The following is a 17,990-nucleotide window of genomic DNA, read 5'->3' on the forward strand; positions in this document are numbered from 1 at the left end:
CTGAACACAGAAAGCACGTCTTTTTCTGACTTATCTGCCCCCAACTACCTCTTATGCACCAACCAGAGTAAGCATGCTCTCACTGGTGTCAAAAAGAGTTGGAAGGAATTACTGAATTCAGTGTGATTTTCTGTGAGAGGAAGATTCTAAGCCTAAACCTAAAGACAACTCTGATAAAATAATGACAATGAATTGGAAGGTTTGGAACCATTTTACCACACTACTGTAATAAGGGATACCAAAAAGTCCATCTTGTTGATGGAAACTGTTTATTAACAGGTGGTACTTGGGTAAAAACTTAAGTTGCTCTATTTCATTGTGCTTCATCTGTGGAAAACAATTTATGAAGGTAGCTATGGATCCCCCAAATGGCTGTTTGTTAAACATAGACAAGTTTGCTTAAGAATGTTTTAAAAACTGTGTAAAAACATCTGACCTAGCCAAGAATGTTACAGCTACTGCCACTGTGGAGAGGAAAGGGAATTGTGCAAGTAAGGCCTCTGCCTCTGCTGGGCACCCAACAGCACTGACACAGACCGAGCAATGAAACACCACTGTACCTGCAACAGGTACAGAAAAACAATGGGAGAACATCTGAAGCCCCTCACCCCCCCCCCCGCCCATAACTTCTTTGTTCCAAGAGGGTGCTGAGAAAAATGAAGGTCTAAGTATCAAGTAGGATGGCCTCACATTCAATAGTCTCTGTGTAGCCATAGAGATCATGGAGAATCAGACAATGAAAGGACCACCAACCCGAGGATGAGTCTGGAGTGACATGGATATGAAGGTCAGTGGGATCCTTAAGGCCCTGTCCTCACATGCAGAAGAGGAAGTCATTCTTTTCTTTCAACTTTTTATTTTTGCTTTTTAAAAATTTCTATTGTTTATATCTCATATCATACCATAAGGACAATTTCTAGTCCAAAATTGGAAATGGCGTGACAGTCTTTGTTCCAAAATAGTACATTATTGTCTAGGTAAGAACATTAAAAGAGGAAAATTACCAAAGATTATATTTTTTTAAAACACTGATTTGAATTTGCTTTTTACATGATATTGTACAAATGTTTGTCACAGGCATTTACTTCAATAAGAGGTGAGTCAGTCTTCATTTTGCCTTGGTGCTTGGTGAATTAAATGTCATGAATAAGGAGTACAAAATTTGTTGTCCATACTTTTAGGACAGAGATGGACCTGATATCTAAAATGTAAACTAAGCATTATCATATGTGTGTGATTATATATTTATGTCTTCTTTGTTTTAGATTTATCATACTTGCAATTAAATTCAGATGTTTGATACTACCAATTCAAAGTCTGTCACACACATTTTTTAAGTGCACATTTCTTTGTAATTTTAAAATCCAATAAAAAGGATATATATAAAATAATATTTTCTATTATTTTGGGATAATTTTAACATAATTTAAAATAATGGTATTGTCAAATCATTATTTGGTCATAACATTTTGTAAATGGCACAAAACATGAAATGGGTCTTAAAAATCTAGCAAGAGAAAAATTTTGCAATTTGTACTGCACATCTGCAATTTGTACACACATACAAATTGTGTGAAAATATGAAAACACATGCACAGTTTCTTTTGGTTGGTAACTGATTAGTAGTTGAGGAACTGCTCCAACCTTTCAAGATAAAGAGTAAAATCATAAGAATTTTATTCACTTTGAAATTATATTAAAAGTTTGATAAAAATCTTAGGGGTCATTAGCATTCAAACAATAATATTTCTAGGTCTGTCAAAAATTATACTTTATTAAAGTTGTTTGTATATAGGTTATATGAGTATATTCTTGTTTTTATTTTCTTTATTGACTGGTACTAGAAATATGTATTTTTCTGTGTTCAGAAATATGTGATTTGGATAATGGCTGAATTCTTAAGTGTCACCATCATATCTGGAAAAAAATAATAAATACTCTCACAAAACCTAAGATGAATCAGTGGGTATATGCTTCATACACAGATGCCATTTAGCATGCAAGGAAGAGTTACTATAGGTGTTGGGTTAAAAATTTGAGTGGCCAGAGGACTTTCAAGAAAAAGCAGGCCTGGGGCTGGGGATGTGGCTCAAGCGGTAGCGCGCTCGCCTGGCATGCCTGCGGCCTGGGTTCGATCCTCAGCACCACATACAAACAAAGATGTTGTGTCCGCCAATAACTAAAAAATAAATATTAAAATTCTCTCTCTCTCCTCTCTCACTCTCTCTTTTAAAAAAAAGAAAGAAAAAGCAGGCCAGATGTTGCTTAGAGCCTTGATGAAGAGCCTACTCAATAGACATTTCCTATGAACCAATTTCTGCAAAGCTCTGGAGAAAACCTTTTGACTTCAAGTGACAAGATTCATGGATTAAAAAACAAAACAAACAAAACAAAACAAAGTGAGCCAGACATAGTGCTGCATGCCTGTAATCCCAACAACTTGGCAAGTTAAGGCAAGAGAGGCCAGCGTGGGCAACTTAGCAAAACCCTGTTTCAAAATAAAAAAATAAATCAAAGAGCTGGGGATGTAGCTAGGTGGTAGAGCATCCCTGACTTCAATCCCCAGTACTACAAACAAACATGTAGAAACAAATTATAAAAAAGAAATCTTTCAAAACTGCTTGAGAGTAATAGAATATTAACAAGCCTTAAAACTATTGAAAAACAGCTAGGAGAACTACCAGATAACATTGAATGGTATTTTTCTTTCCTTTCAATATAAGTACATGACTGGATGAGGGACTCTGGCTCTGACTGTTTGGCTCAGTCTGAGAATTTGAGACTTTGAGAGAAAGGATGTGCTCGGAGAGCCAGAGTCTATCTGCACACTTTGGTGGTATTTACTGTTTAACCCTAAATATATTCTGAAATTCTGTGAAATAAGGATGCCCTAATATTCATGGAACAGCAATGAATATTTTGTTGCAGTTTTCAACTTCCTATATGCATGGGTAAGAAAAAAACTGCACTTTAGCTGAAAATGAAATACATATTTGCTTAATCTCAAGTTCAACTCAGAATTGAATATTTATGCAGGAAAGAAACAAGTACAGGTTTGATATTAAAGAAGTAAGATTCACTCTTCATTTTGAGTTTCAAAAAAACATTTTTTGTACATATCTAAGACTATATAAAAGATGAATAACCAATACAAATCTAGAATAATGTTGAGATTGCTAGGCTTATGTTTAGGTCACTCAGAAACGTTTTTTAAAATTTTGTCTAAAATTGTGACATGGCTATTTGTGCATGTGGTACTAGGAAATGAATGTAGGGCTTCACACAGGTGAGGCAAGCACCCTACCACTGAGCTACATCCCTAGTTCTTTCTATTTTGAGACAAAGTCTCTCTAAGTTGCCCCCACTGGCCTCAAACTTGCAATCCTCCTGCCTCAATTTCTCAAGTAGCTAGGATTATAAGCATATAATCCTGGCCAGCTATTTTTTTTTTTAAATTTGTATTACTTTGTTTTATCATTTAGAAGCTTTAATATTCAACATGATAAATAAATTTTCAGGTAATAAATAATAGGTCATAAATTTTTATCCTCTATTTAAATGAAATCTACTGAGATTACCTTAAGAAAATTAAACTACTATTTGGACTTAAGCCAGTTAGTGTTTAAAGCAGTACAAAAAAGTTACTGTCTTATGAGAATTGAAGGCTTTGAAAATGATAATAATGTCAAAGAAAGGTTCAACAATTTTTTATTCTTTTCAAGAAAGGTTGGATAAAAATCCATTTTTGATTTTAAATGGGAATAAACTACTCTTGATCATACCATATTCATATATTATACTTTATCTCATTAGCTTAACAGTAGTAGTGTTTACCATGTGTGTTTGTCAAAACTTATAAAGCTGTACATTAAAAAAGATGCCTTTTATATATGTAAGGGACACCTTAATAAATCTTTTTTTAAAAAGATCACAATAAGCTAGATGCTATAGCACAAGCCTGGAATCCAGGTGACTTGGGAGGCTGAGGCAGGAGGATCCCAAGTTTAAGACTAATCTCAGCAACTAAGTGAGGCCCTAAGCAACTAAGTGAAATCCTGTCTCAAAATAAAAAATAAAAAGGGCTGAGAATGTGGCTCACTGGTAAAGTACCCCTGTGTTAAATCCTCAGTACCAAAAAAAAAAAAAAAGTACAACAAACTTACAATTATATAAATTACATAAAATAAAGGTAATAAAAATGTTATAATTCTTAGAAGCACCCTGCCATGATAATGTAGACACAACAGCCTTATCACAAATGAAATCTTGGATGTCCACAGTATAACAATTTTTTTCCCATTCTACAATTAAGTTAAAGGTCAAATTGTCCTTCAATGACATTTTCAATTTTATAATGACACAGGCCCTGGAAAATATGATCAAAAATCAAATATAGCTAATTGAACTATATGTACTCTTTCTTACTTTGAGGAAAATAATTCATGGAATAGAAAGGTTTAGTTAGCTTTCTGTATCTCTGAAATAAAATACCAAAATGCTACATCAGAATAAAAAAATCTAATTACTTTGGGCTTAATCTTTCATAGCAAATAGACTTAATTTACAGAGTTTCTTTTCAACTCAGCAACCTGAACCCCACAAAGACCTGTCCATTTCATGACTTACATCATCTGCTTTAAGAATCTTGTTTGCTACAGAAGTATAACTATTGAACAAATAACCAAACCCAGAAATTTATAGAACTGGAATCTATTTCAATTACAGCATGTGGTTTGAAAAGGAAATAAAAAATGCAGAAAAATTTTAGCAAATTTATTTACCTCATCATCTCAGCAATCTTGAATTTCCTACAAATATAACAAGTAAAATATAGCTCTTTATTCATAAAGACAAGCAGATTGGAAATAATTACCTTGTACCAAAGAAACACTAACAATAACATTTTATAGTGATTGTAATTTTTCTAATAATCCTATGGTGTAGGACTGTTAGCATCATTTATAGGTGATAATGAAAATACAGTAGCCACCACTACCCCAGCAAATGAAAAGTATAATGCCAAATGATTTGTATGTGGTGCCTAATTTTTATTGTAACCCTATGAATTAGACATTGTCAACATCTCCTTTTATAAAGAATTAAGTACAGTCACTTAACTACTGATTGGCAGATGTTAGACTCAAAAGCGCAGATATGTTATTGGTCTTTAAGCCTATACTGTTTATATTACAAACGTCTTCTACCAAAGAGTATTTAAATTACTGGAATATGACTTTAATTATGAAGTTTTCTGGATGATATGTATATTATATTTAATTATACCATAAAGCATAGAGTCTTTTAAAAAAATGCATCACAATAGTACAGTGCTATTTCTACACTTCCAAAAATGAACTAATTCATCAGAAGTAAAAACTGTGCACTGTATAAGAACAGAAGAAAGTATAGAAGTAGAAGAGGCAAATAATTTACTCAGGGTGCTTGACTACGGTATTTTACAACCTTGTCAAGATCTTCCAAAAATAAAAAGGACTTGCTATGTATTCTTTATTTCCCTGTTAAGGGCAACTGTTTAGTATCTATTCCTCCAGGTCCAGGTTTCACAATCATATATGATTATTTAAAGAACAGCTAGATATATAAAGAAAAGAATTAACATAGCAAACAGTTACTCTAGAAAGCCTACTTACAATGTTGGTCTATGGCTAGCATCTGGGAACCTGGATTTCATCAGGATTCCCATCATGCCCTGTTAAGAAGATCACTGTGCCTAAACCGTCCATGCAAACAATATGGTTTGTGCTGAACACTTGCTTTCTTCCTGGAGTCTGTAGTTTTGGTTCATGCTAACCCCAATAAGTGTCTTGTGCACTGAATCTCTACAGTGCTTCCCCAATAGACAATATTTTTTCATTTCACAGGTGTGAAAGAATGTTGAGAGAATCAAATACATATTTGACTCTGCTGGGAGAGGACTCTTAGAAGTTTGGTTTCCTCTGGAATTTGCCTGTGTGCCTTTACCCTTTGCTGATTTTGTTCTTGTGTTTTCTTGTTGTAATGACTCAGAATACAACTGTGAGTACAGCTATATGCTGAGTCCTGTGGGTCTTCCTAGCCAATCACTAAACATGTGATGTTTTGAGGATCCCTGACACAAATAGTAAGATACTTTCACAATAAACCGATAGCTACCGTTAACAGAATGGCCATGATAATTTGCTTAAGATTGGCAAACCTGGAGATGTTTTACCCACCACTAATAAGTACAAAAGTAAGTTCCAAACACCTGACCTTGAATTATATAATGTATATTTTTTGTACCCACCAGGCACTCTAGCAGGAAAAGAATTAGGAGACCCTGCTCCAGCACCACCTTCTTCTTCATCTTCTTCAAATTCCAAATGCTCTTCCTCACCAGGGGCTAAAATTCTCCTATATAAAAAAGGACAGAAAAATTAGTGAGCTACTCCACTTAATACACCAGCTAACCCTCATAGCCACTAACTTCCCAGATAAGATGCTGATTATTAGGTTGATGTTGATATAAATGTCAATGTCAATCATCTCATTGCTACCAGTCATATCACCAATACCAAATTTGATAGGGAAAAAAATACAGAAATATTTGAAAAACAGGCATAAAATAGATAATAAAATCAGAAGACAAAATATGGATGCTTATTTATTTACCTTAATGGGCTAGGCTGAACATCAAATGGAAATTCTTTATTATATGTGAGAATATTTTTTAGGACTAGAATAAAGACATAGACAAACATTAGTCTTATATCTTAGTCTTACATGTTATGTAAGTCTTATATATTAGTTAGTCTCATATGTTATATCTTAAATTGATACTTTTAATCATATTTTATAGTGTATTAAGCACACATTAATATATGTATTTTAAATTCCGAGCTTCACTATCATTTTAAGACTCTGCAATTGACTACTGAGTGTCTTAGCAAAATAAAAATGTCCATAATGGACTGCAGGTACCAGTATTTTCAGAGTACTGTAAGATCTCCAAGGAAAGTCTCAGAGCCCTCATAGAAAATGAACCATAAAATAGTTCTCCAATGTACAAGGTCCAAGGTGATATGGGGTACCAGTGAAAGAGAATACCTCTTCTCCTGAAGTATTTTAATTAAAAGATTGATACTGAAGATGATTAATTAAAGAGAAATAGATAATCACATCTTATTCTTTATCCTAAATAGATTTCCCTCAATACTTATCACACTGGTAAGGTTTGTAGCAGCAAGGTTATAATTCCAATATTTCTTTTATAATGAAATTTATTGTATATGTGTGCACACATATATACATGCATATATATATATATGTGTTTGTATATATATATATATATATATATATATATATATATATTTACACGTGTGTACACACACATACACATACACACACACACACACAGCAGACTTTCTCCTCAGGGAAGTCATCAAACAACATAATGCTATCACCTCTTGTGTCCTGGTTGATTACTTTCTGGCATGTAAGCCTACAGACAGATGTTCTACAATTCTATCTGTATCTGGAAAAGTATTTTATGAAATTTATTGTTTCATTTCCCAATTTATGGGTTCCTAGTGACTACCTGCAATTATTTCGAGGTGAATATTTAGCATTATTAATTGGGCAACCCATGGTTTTTACTCTAATTACTCAGACTTTAATTTTGGAGTCTTGCAGATTTCAGTTAAAAGGAGTATGGCATATTGGGTTCCTAAATAAGGAAATTCAAAAAGAACAGGTTGTAATTACATAACTTATTCCAATAGGAGTCAATCATACAGTGAGAAAGAAGTTGGAAACTTGTACCCAGATTCTCATTACTCACTCTTATTCTCTCTCCCTTTAGCTCTTCTTCATTCTTTATCTCTTTCTTCTTCTCAACAAATGCATACCGAGTACTCACAATGTTCCAATCACTGTTTTAGGTGCTAAAGATACACAGTAATCAAGAACTCATATTTGGACCTTAGACCTTACTAAGGAAAAGTAGACAATAAATATGCCAACAAATAAACAAGATAATGTAAGATGTGATTAGTGGTATGAAGGATACAAGCAGGATGCTGTGTAAAAGCAGAGAGAACCTGGTAGAGTAGCTAAGGTAGACAGGGTGCCTTTCAAAACTAAACTGTAAGAAGACATTTGAGCCAAGACCTGAGATGAGAGGAATCATCCATAAGTGGCTCTAGCATAAGGCTTCCCAGGTATTAAAGAACAGGCTTGAGCAACAACAAAGGTTCCAAGTAGGAAACAGTTTGCCTTATTCAAGGCACAGAAAGGACTGTGGGAACTTAAGTCTGACAAGCAAAGGGGAAGCAGCAGGAGATCAAAGTAGAAGGTTTAAACCAAAACCTAGCCCTACAATTACAACAATAACTTGAACATTTACATAAATACTCTAATCTCCCCAGTTCTAAAATGAGAATGCTACTTCCTTTACAGGCTATTGAGAGAATTACAGCCTAAATAAATGTATACAAAATGGCAAGGGAAAATCTAAAATGGACATTCACTCTCTCCATGACCTTTTTGATCTAGTTGACTAGAATCCTAATATTTCTTATCTCACTAAGAAGTACTGTTTATTTTTTAATACAAGAACATCTTTTCTATACTTCTGCATGATCATTGTTACTAAACTTTTAAATCAACTCAATATTAATAAGTAATATTAATAAATATTGATCACTTACACAACAATGGAATAGATACCAAGAATGGGGAGCAGGTAACAAAAAGATCATGTCTCACTCATACCAGAAACAAACACACAGAAATGATCATATTGTAATAAGAGTTTAATGAAATGAGCAAAGAAATCAACCATTAAAAATGTATATAACAATAATTTTTAAAAGCTGATCCTGTTATGGTGTCATGTGTCTGTAATCCCAGGTACCAAAAGCCTGATTCAGGAGGACTAGAAGTTCATCTGCCTAAGCAATGTAGGGAGACCCTGTCTCAAAATAAAAATAAAACAATAAAAGGGCTGGGGTTGTAGTTCAGTGGTAGAGTGCTTGCCTTGCACATGTGGCAATGGGTTCAATGCTTAGCACTACATGAAATGAATAAATAAAATAAAGGTATTGTGTCCATCTACAACTAAAAATGTTTTAAAAAATAAAAATAAAAAGGACTGGAAATATAGCTCAGTGGTAGAGCACCCCTGGGTTCAATCCCCAGTACGTCAAAAACAAACAAAAAAGTTGAAAAATATCTTGGTTATTAAGAATATCTTGGCTGAGTGTGGTAGTGCACACCTGTAATCCCAGAGGCTTAGGAGGATTAAGAATTCAAAGCCAGCCTCAGCAAAAGTGAGGCATAAGCAACTCAGTGAGACCCTGTCTCTAAATAAAATACAAAATAGGACTGGGGATGTGGCTCAGTGGTTATCTTGCATTTGTATTGTAACAGAATAATTAAATAGTATTTTCATTTCTTTGGTATCAAAGCTCTGAAGAGGAAGTATTTGCTTTAGAAGAATAGCTTTGTTATATTATTTTTACAAGTTAAAGTACTATGAAACATTTAATTTATGTGAATAGCTTTAGAACAAATTTAAATAGCTTTAAAACAAATTCTGTTTTACTTTCTATAACTGTATTATAGGTTTACATTTTCAACAACTATGGAATAACAGATTCTATTGTTCTTTTAAAATAGCTTAAACTTTACATAGAGTTTTCTTTCTACCAATACTAGCAATGATGTCTTAGGAGGAATTGAAGAGGAGCTTGAATTTTACAAAAGACATTATCATAAGTATGAAGCATGTCATGGGTTGGAGATTCATTGGCTGATTTGGTAGGACTTACACACTTTGGATCACTACATGGCAGACATCTGATGCTACTCCACCATGGAAAATTCAGCACTCCCAGCCTTTCTCTTGGAGCACAGACCTACCAACCTCCTGAAGCTAACCCTCAAAAGATGACACACAGGCAAATATCAAAATGCATTTTGCTTTTGGTGACTGACGTGTTTCATTTTTGTGGTAGGAAAATGGGCAGCTGCCTCAATTTTGAAAGGTTATTTTTTAAATTATAGGAAAAGATTCCTTCAAAACATTCAAATCTATTTAACTCAACACAATCTTGCCAAGTTCATACTACACTTAAAGCATTCAATAGGCTCTGGGGTGGGGGAAGAGTTCATTCAAATCTCTTTGAGGACTAAAACAAATACAAGTGAAAATAACACATGTGAGAATCTGACAATGGATAGTTAAAATGATTCTATACAGGAGAGGAGGCAGAGTTTATTTATGCCTCTATAGAGACAGCAGAGAAAGCTTTCAGGGAGAGGTGGGATTTCTGTGAAGCCTTGAAGGGTGGCTTAACAGAAGGGAATTTTGCAGGGTGGTGGTGGGGAGATATGCTTGAGTAAGCAGCAGTACATTACTGCAATTAACATAAGAAAAAATGGCTCAGACTTTCACAATCATAGTTTTAGTATTTTCAGCAGAATTTAAAAGATTTCAAAATGTTCAAGTAAAGAATACATCAGCCTAATAAACCAGCCAAGAGCTAGTGATGTAGCTCAGTGGTAGAAGATTTGCCTTATATGGGAAATGCCCTGGGTTCGATCCCCAGCACCACACACACGCATTAACTTTAAAAAAAAACTTTTTTAAAAGAAAGGAAACCAGTTAAGTTCAACATATTAAAAGTTAGAATTCACTATTTTCCTTAGAAGAGGCTTAACATTTTAAAAAGAAGGCTTGAATAAGTATACTTAATCTGAAATATTACTAAATACCAATTTGTAGAAAATATTTAATTCCAACTCAATAATTAACTCACAACAAGTGCCCTGCTTGGATAAATTCCAAATTACAGAGTCTACCCTACTGAAATACAGAATACTCACTTATGTTTCTTTGAGAAGCAACAGCAAATTAAAATCATCTAAAAAGATAACTATCAAGAAGGGAAAAGTACAAATGAAAAACATTATATAAAGTATAATAAAGTGAATCTCCAAAATACTCTTTCCATTTCTATTCCAAATCTTTTTTAAAAAGCCAAAAAATTAATAGATTTTAACCTGATCATCGACTAATACATGGGTCAATAATTTCTTAGGAATTTGAACTGGAGAGCTGTACTTAGGAATGATGTAGTACAGCACCACTACAGGTATTACTAACAGCATAGTGAAAGAACCAATCCAGGTGACCCTAAAACTCATTGCTGGGATTTACAAGCTAGTGTCGGTGTTGTCCTTAGCAGAATGTTACTGAGAGGATTCGAGTGCTTAGCATATAGATGCTATTTTAAAAAAAAAAAAGGCAATTAATGAAAGATCTTGTGAGGCAATAGAAGTACTTGAGTATGCTCAGAGGAAGAGAAGAGATAATAAATATATGAAATATACATCCACAGTCTTTACGGCCACTCTGTGTAACTATAAGATTCTTAAATTTTGTTTGGAAATAAACAACTAATAGGAAATAGTAACTGAATAAGAAGCCAAAATCCTAATAATTTTTATCATAAAAAACTGAGGGCTGGTGACATAGTTTATGGTAAAGCACTTGTCTAACATGCCCAAAGCCCTTAGTTCAATCCCCTGCCTCATCTCTCTCTCTCTCTCTCTCTCTCTCTCTCTCTCTCTCTCTCTCTCTCTCTCTCTCTCTCACACACACACACACACACACACACACACACACACACTCACACACAAACATAATTTTCAGTAGAACCACCATATAAACAACTGTTGCAATCTTTTATTTAAAGCCATCAATGTGTTTTTCTCAAAATAATCTTATATGTAGTCAGTCATAAAAGATCATATATCATATGAGTCCATTTAAATAAAATATCTACAATAGGACAATTTATAGACAGAAATCAAACTAATGGTTTCATAGGGCTGGGAATTGGAAGGGATTTTAGGGGAATGGCAAGAAGTGAATGACTGCTCTGCTCATGGGAATAGGGTTTCTTCTTGTGGTGATGAAAATGTCCTAAAATTGATTGTGGTGATGTCTGCATAACTCTTCCAATTTACTAAAAAAATTGAATGATACGTTAAATTGGTGAATTGTGCTTTATATAAATTATATCTCAATCTTATACAAAGTATTTATTAATGCTTTTGAGAAATAAAGTTTTAGATACAAAAAAACCCCAAAATTTGTGAGAAATATTACATTGATTAGTATCCTTATATACATTGGATATAGGCATAAGAACTATTTCTGAATATAAGTTGTGTCTCTTATAACATCTCCAACTCTTATGATCTAGGGCTGGAGATGTAGCTCAATGGTGAAATACTTGCCTAGCATGTGTGAGGTCATGGGTTTGATCCCCAGAACCACAAAGAAAAAAAAACTTTATGATCTGGATTACATAAAGAAACCAAAACTATTAAAATGACAGAATTCTTGCCATATTCAGAAGAATGGTGTTCTGAAGAAATGAAATATGATCATCTAAAACTGTGGAAAAGCCACCAGAATCACAACAAATCTGCTATGCATTCCTTTGTTGTTGTCTGTTGTTGTTGTTAACTTCTCTTTTCCAACCCAAACAACAGAAAATCAGATCCCCTTCAGTATACTCTGAGAATCCTTTTTCTATCCTGGATCTGCAATACAATCACATTTCAGCTATCTCAATAATATATGTCTTTGTTAGAATTGCTATAATGAATTAGATATTGGCAGTTTGTGGAATTTATAGGAACATTCTATTTAGTTCTTTTTTGGCAGGGGGTACTGGGATTAAACTCAGGGGCACTTGACCACTGAGCCACATCCCCAGCCCTATTTTGTATTTTATTTAGAGACAGGGTCTCACTAAGTTGCTTAGTGCCTTGCTTTGCTAGGGTTGGCTTTGAATTTGATATCCTTCTGCCTCAGCCTCCCGAGCGGCTGTGATTACAGGCATGCGCCACTGTGCAAGGCTCTCTTTAGTTCTTAAATTAATTTTTTCCCTCTTACTCAAAGCATGTTTACATTAAAAGGATTGCACTAGTGTGAACTGAGATACACTGACAAATGTTCTGAGATTTAGGCCCTGCTCAGTTACTGGAGATTGAAGTGAAACAGGACAAACAAATCATTTCATTTCTTTCCTCAATAGAGAATGTGATCACAAGTCTGAGACTCCTTTCTGTTTGAAAATGCTTTGATTTTATGATTCCCTACTTAAAAATCTTACTTAGTTGGATAAATAAAATCTACTATTCCCTAGTCACATAAATGCACTGAGATGTGCAATCTTATCTCAATAAAAAAAGAGTACAGGAGCTGGGTTATAGTTCAGTTGGCAGAGCATTTGCCTTGCATGTGTGAGGTACTGGATTCGATCCTCAACACCACATAAAAACAAATAAATAAAATAAAGGTATTGTATCTGTCTACAACTAAAAAAGTTTTTTTAAAAAGGCTACATTAACTTACATTCATTCAGTTATTCACACTGTGCCTTTGCCCATACTGCAGACAGTTCTAAGAGAGCAATCATTTGAAACAGCAGAAAGGCTTTATTTGGGAATATCCTAACAAACAAGATAACTGAAGGAATTGTTTACTTTTTAAAATTTTGAAGAAGGGAAAAAAATGGAGACAACAAAAAAACACTTTGTAATGCATTCCCAACATTCAGACTGTAGTTTTCAATAACATGTAATGTGAATGGGCATTAATGACTGTAACCTTATATTCTCTACTGGACTCTACTGAAAATGTTTATCAAAATAATTATAATCTTATTAAAGCCATTAAGACAAATTAAAGGTTAATTTGGATATTTAGATGAAGTACAAAATATATATTCTATAATAAAGATTAAATCCAAATGGTAATTAAAAATACAAATATTGTAGGAATTTTAAAAGCACCAAAAAATAAGAGAAATAAATCCAATCACTTTCTGTGCTAAACAATCTTAATATTCACAACAGATAAAACTCTCTTCCTAAAAAAAATATCACTAAAAAATATAAAACAAAACTTACTTGGTTCTAGCTTCTTCAGGTCCTCCAGTTTAAATTCTTCCTGGGACTGTGTGGACTAAATTTAAAATATGCATATTATATCTTTTCATTACAAAGATTTCACTGCACCCTATGTCTTTTAAATGGCAAGAATAAAATATTTAAAATAAATATATTTCTTGTTTTAAAGGTAGAAAATGAAAAGTTCCAAACTGATTTTTGGAATATTCAAGCTAATAGAAACAGAAAAAATTAGAATCATATCTTTTATTTCTACCGTTTACAAAGTATGAACTAAATCATTTAAGTGTGAGTTCAACTGATCAATTCCAATTGTTATAAAACCCTTCTGAGATAATATTGCTTTGGGCATGAATGTCTAATATCTTATCAGAACAATTTAGAATAATTCATTTAAAAAAATCCATTTATCTGTAATGCTGCACTTCGCAATTCCAAGCATGTTGCAATTTTGCCTATGGTTTTCTGTAGGAAAAAAAATGCTATAAATCCCAAGATAATTTTAACTGTCCGTTACTAAAATCAAGAATTTTTATTTATAAGAGATCTATAGGGACTGGGATTTTAGCTCAGTGGTTGAACACTTGCCTCACATGTGTGAGGCACTGGGCTCGATCCTCAGTACCACATAAAAAAAATAAATAAAAAAAAGATATAGTGTCCATCTACAATTTAAAAAATTTACAAAAGAGATCTATACTTCTTTAAATAAATTATTATTCCTTTTCTAGCACCTTGCAGGTTTTAGAGAAGAGAATCAGAAGACAAAGGGCTGAGAAGTGGGAGAGAGATGAGTATATATTCTCTTCTAAACTAATATGCCACAACCAATTCTAAATCAAGTTTGGTTTGGTGATAGGTCTAGATATGATTTAATTATATATAATTTAATTATATATTATTTTAATTATATATAATTTAATTAGATATGGTCTGCAGTTACACCTGGCAGCCAGAAATGCCTCCTGGGCAGGTATTATAAATAATATGTTCCTCAGAAATCAGGCTTCCAGGAAAGGAGGAGGTACAGACCACTTCACAGGTAGAGGTCACTGGAGTTTTAGGAAGGAAAGACCTTTTAAAGTCACTTAAGAGTTCTCTAATCTCTCATTTCTTATATAAGGAAAACCAGGCCCAGAGCCAAAGCCAGGATGCAAGACTTAAGTCTTCTGACTCTAGGTCTCAGCTCTCTCCCCTAGGTCCTGCAGCCTCCTGGATCTTTTGGAGTACAAGATCTGGGGGTCTTTATAACCAAAGACAAGCTGGACAGCTATAAATTAAAGAATCAATAGCATTCTCAACAACAACTCTAGTCTCAGAATAATAAAGAAAATGAAGAAAAAGTTAATTTTTTCCTCGTCACTTAACAAGGTTAATTTTTTGATATTAACCTGTTTGTTTTGTAATTTTAAAATGTTTTAGGAGGTCAAAAGACTTTAATCTCAGCCCATGTGGCTCACAGGTTCTACTCCTGAGCAACAAATGCTGGAGAAATCTAACTAATTGAAGGCAAATAGGTGACTAAAATATGGGATCATTAAAACTTTTTTACATTTTTTATTGTCTTCATATTCATAACATACTTCATTAACTATTAATTTATGTACCTGGATATCTAAGATTCTATTCATCAAGATTTAGATATTTTAAGTCTTAATTCAATGATGCCAGCTGATCACTTCCTAATCAGTTCCTAGATAGATTTCACAAATCTTACAGAAGTGGGATAGTGTATAGTCTTTGTTCCTTTCCTTAAGCATATCAGCTATTTCCTTTGTGATAATTATTTTCCAGGACTAACATCCTAAGTCTCTTAAATCTATTGTGGATATTAGCACTTACTAAGGAAAGATGAAAAACACCCTTTCAAATTGTAGTAACATAATTTTTTAAGTAGATTTTAAATATTTTAAAAATACAAATATATTTGGGCAAGAAATACGGCTAACCCTCTGGGGGCTTTTTCTCCCCAAACTCCTGGAACTAAGAATCAATAAACACAGGCCTATGGATTAAAAACTTGCTTAAGTTTAATTAAAAAGTTATGCAAAAAATTACTCCCATTTCCCCTTGTGCAAAAAAAGAAAAGTATTAATAAGACTGAATTAGGTCACCAGGGTTTTCACACTGCCTTTTCTTAAGAGATGAGGAAAAGGGGGATAGTAGAGGATAGGAAAGGTAGCAGAATACAACAGTTACTAATAGGGCATTATGTAAAATTGTGGCTGTGTAACCAATGTGATTCTGCAATCTGTATTTGGGGTAAAAATGGGAGTTCATAACCCACTTGAATCTAATGTATGAAATATGAAATGTCAAGAGCTTTGTAATGTTTTGAACAACCAATAATAAATAAATAAATAAATAAAAATAAAATAAAATTTATTCAAAAACAAGAGATGAATAAAAGACTAACACATACTTTTCACTATCTACAAGATTAAAAATTGACTTAACACTACTTACTCTGAGCCAGGAGAAAATGGGTGTTGTTTCCTCCCATTTCTTCTCTTCTTTTAGAATAAGTTACTTTAAAGTATCCCCTTTTACATAATCTCTATCAGGGAATCAACTTGACATACAAAAATTTTAATTCAAGGAAGAAAGAACAGTAGTGAAACATTTTGCAATCTTATATGTTTATTTAGCTGACAGGTCTGTATGCCAAGTTCTTGACTTGACCTAATTTTTTTTCCATTTGTTTTTTGGTTTGGGGGGTTTTGTGTGTGTTTTCTTTTTTGCTTTGAGAGGTGATACATAAAGAGTTATGAAAATTCAGAGTTAAGCATTGAGGTGGAATGAAGTTATTCCCAATCCTTCTGTTTTTCCAAGTGACTCGGAACAAACTCCAGTCTTTGGGTTACCCATGCTTTTCAACTAAAGTGTGGATGACTTCCGTTAGAGTTAAATAAGGCCTAAATAGTTAAGAAATTCATTAAGTGATAAGTTATATATCTGTATAAATGTTCACTTAATGTTAGGCAAAGCATGATCAATCTGATTTTTTTTTACTTAAATATAACAGTTTTTTGTTTATTTTTCTGCTTAATGGACTCAAGAGCAATTTCATTTGGAATTGAATATATCTAGATATTATTTGATGGTACCTTTTGCTCTTCTGTGAATTCAGAATTGTTGTGTTGAGCTTGGGCCTCTTTTTGTAGATGTCTTGCTAATCTGTAAGAAAACATTTTTTTTTAAGGACTGAAAGCAAACTATCTCAACTGCAACAAAGTAAAACAAATTAAATCTCTTAATAACAATAAAGTACATAATACTTCGTTCTGTTTTTGAAGTAATTCCACATTTTCAAGGCAAATCTACATTACCCTGAGAATCAAACTTTTTACAAAAAAAAGTTTGTACAAAATAATGATGCAATAAGATACTTTTCATACCATTTCACTGGGACAAATTTCAGAATCTTAAAGCTGAAAAAAATCTGAAAAAGCACATAATTCAACTTTCTTTATTATGCACTAATTTTTTCTATAAACAACCAATAAATAGTTTTCTAGATTCTACTTTAACACTTCCAGTGAGCACCAATAAGAGTATCAACCATAGATACGTTATCATTCTATCATAATTAATTTCCCAATAAGATTTGCCCAAATCCAAATTACAGCCATGACAATAACTCCATCAAAATATGCTTTTGAAACATTTTTAATGGAAAATAAAGAAAAGCCGTCCACCAATCAAAAACAGAAAATACTGCTTGCCCAGTTATCATCATATCTAAAAATGGCAGGTAGGCCTTGAGTGAGTTTTCCAGGATGAATTTATGATGCTAGTCCAAGCTCAACAGTGAAGATCCAAAGCTATTTCTGAGACAGTAAAAGGCAAAAATTTACTCTTATGAAGAAAGAGGGGAAAAAAAGACCAATTTTAGACACAGTACTTGATTAGACATGTTTCTAAACAAGATATAAAAATGGCCAATGAACACATGAAAAGATATTCAGTATCATTAGACATCAGGGAAATGCATATCAGAATCATAAAATAATTACTTAGCA

General features: G+C 33.2%; 1 long non-coding RNA gene across 1 annotated transcript; it reads right to left on the reverse strand.

Moving 5' to 3' along the window:
• Window positions 1–2,167: 2,167 nt before the first annotated feature.
• Window positions 2,168–17,148, reverse strand: LOC144374814 (uncharacterized). The gene is made up of 4 exons (XR_013434095.1): window positions 17,076–17,148; window positions 6,652–6,715; window positions 6,287–6,393; window positions 2,168–2,179 (listed from the first exon to the last, which is right to left on the reverse strand). It is a non-coding gene; the product is annotated as an uncharacterized LOC144374814 (long non-coding RNA).
• Window positions 17,149–17,990: the final 842 nt, after the last annotated feature.

Source organism: Ictidomys tridecemlineatus, unplaced genomic scaffold (assembly GCF_052094955.1).
Source record: "Ictidomys tridecemlineatus isolate mIctTri1 unplaced genomic scaffold, mIctTri1.hap1 Scaffold_89, whole genome shotgun sequence".
Lineage (NCBI taxonomy): Eukaryota > Metazoa > Chordata > Mammalia > Rodentia > Sciuridae > Ictidomys > Ictidomys tridecemlineatus.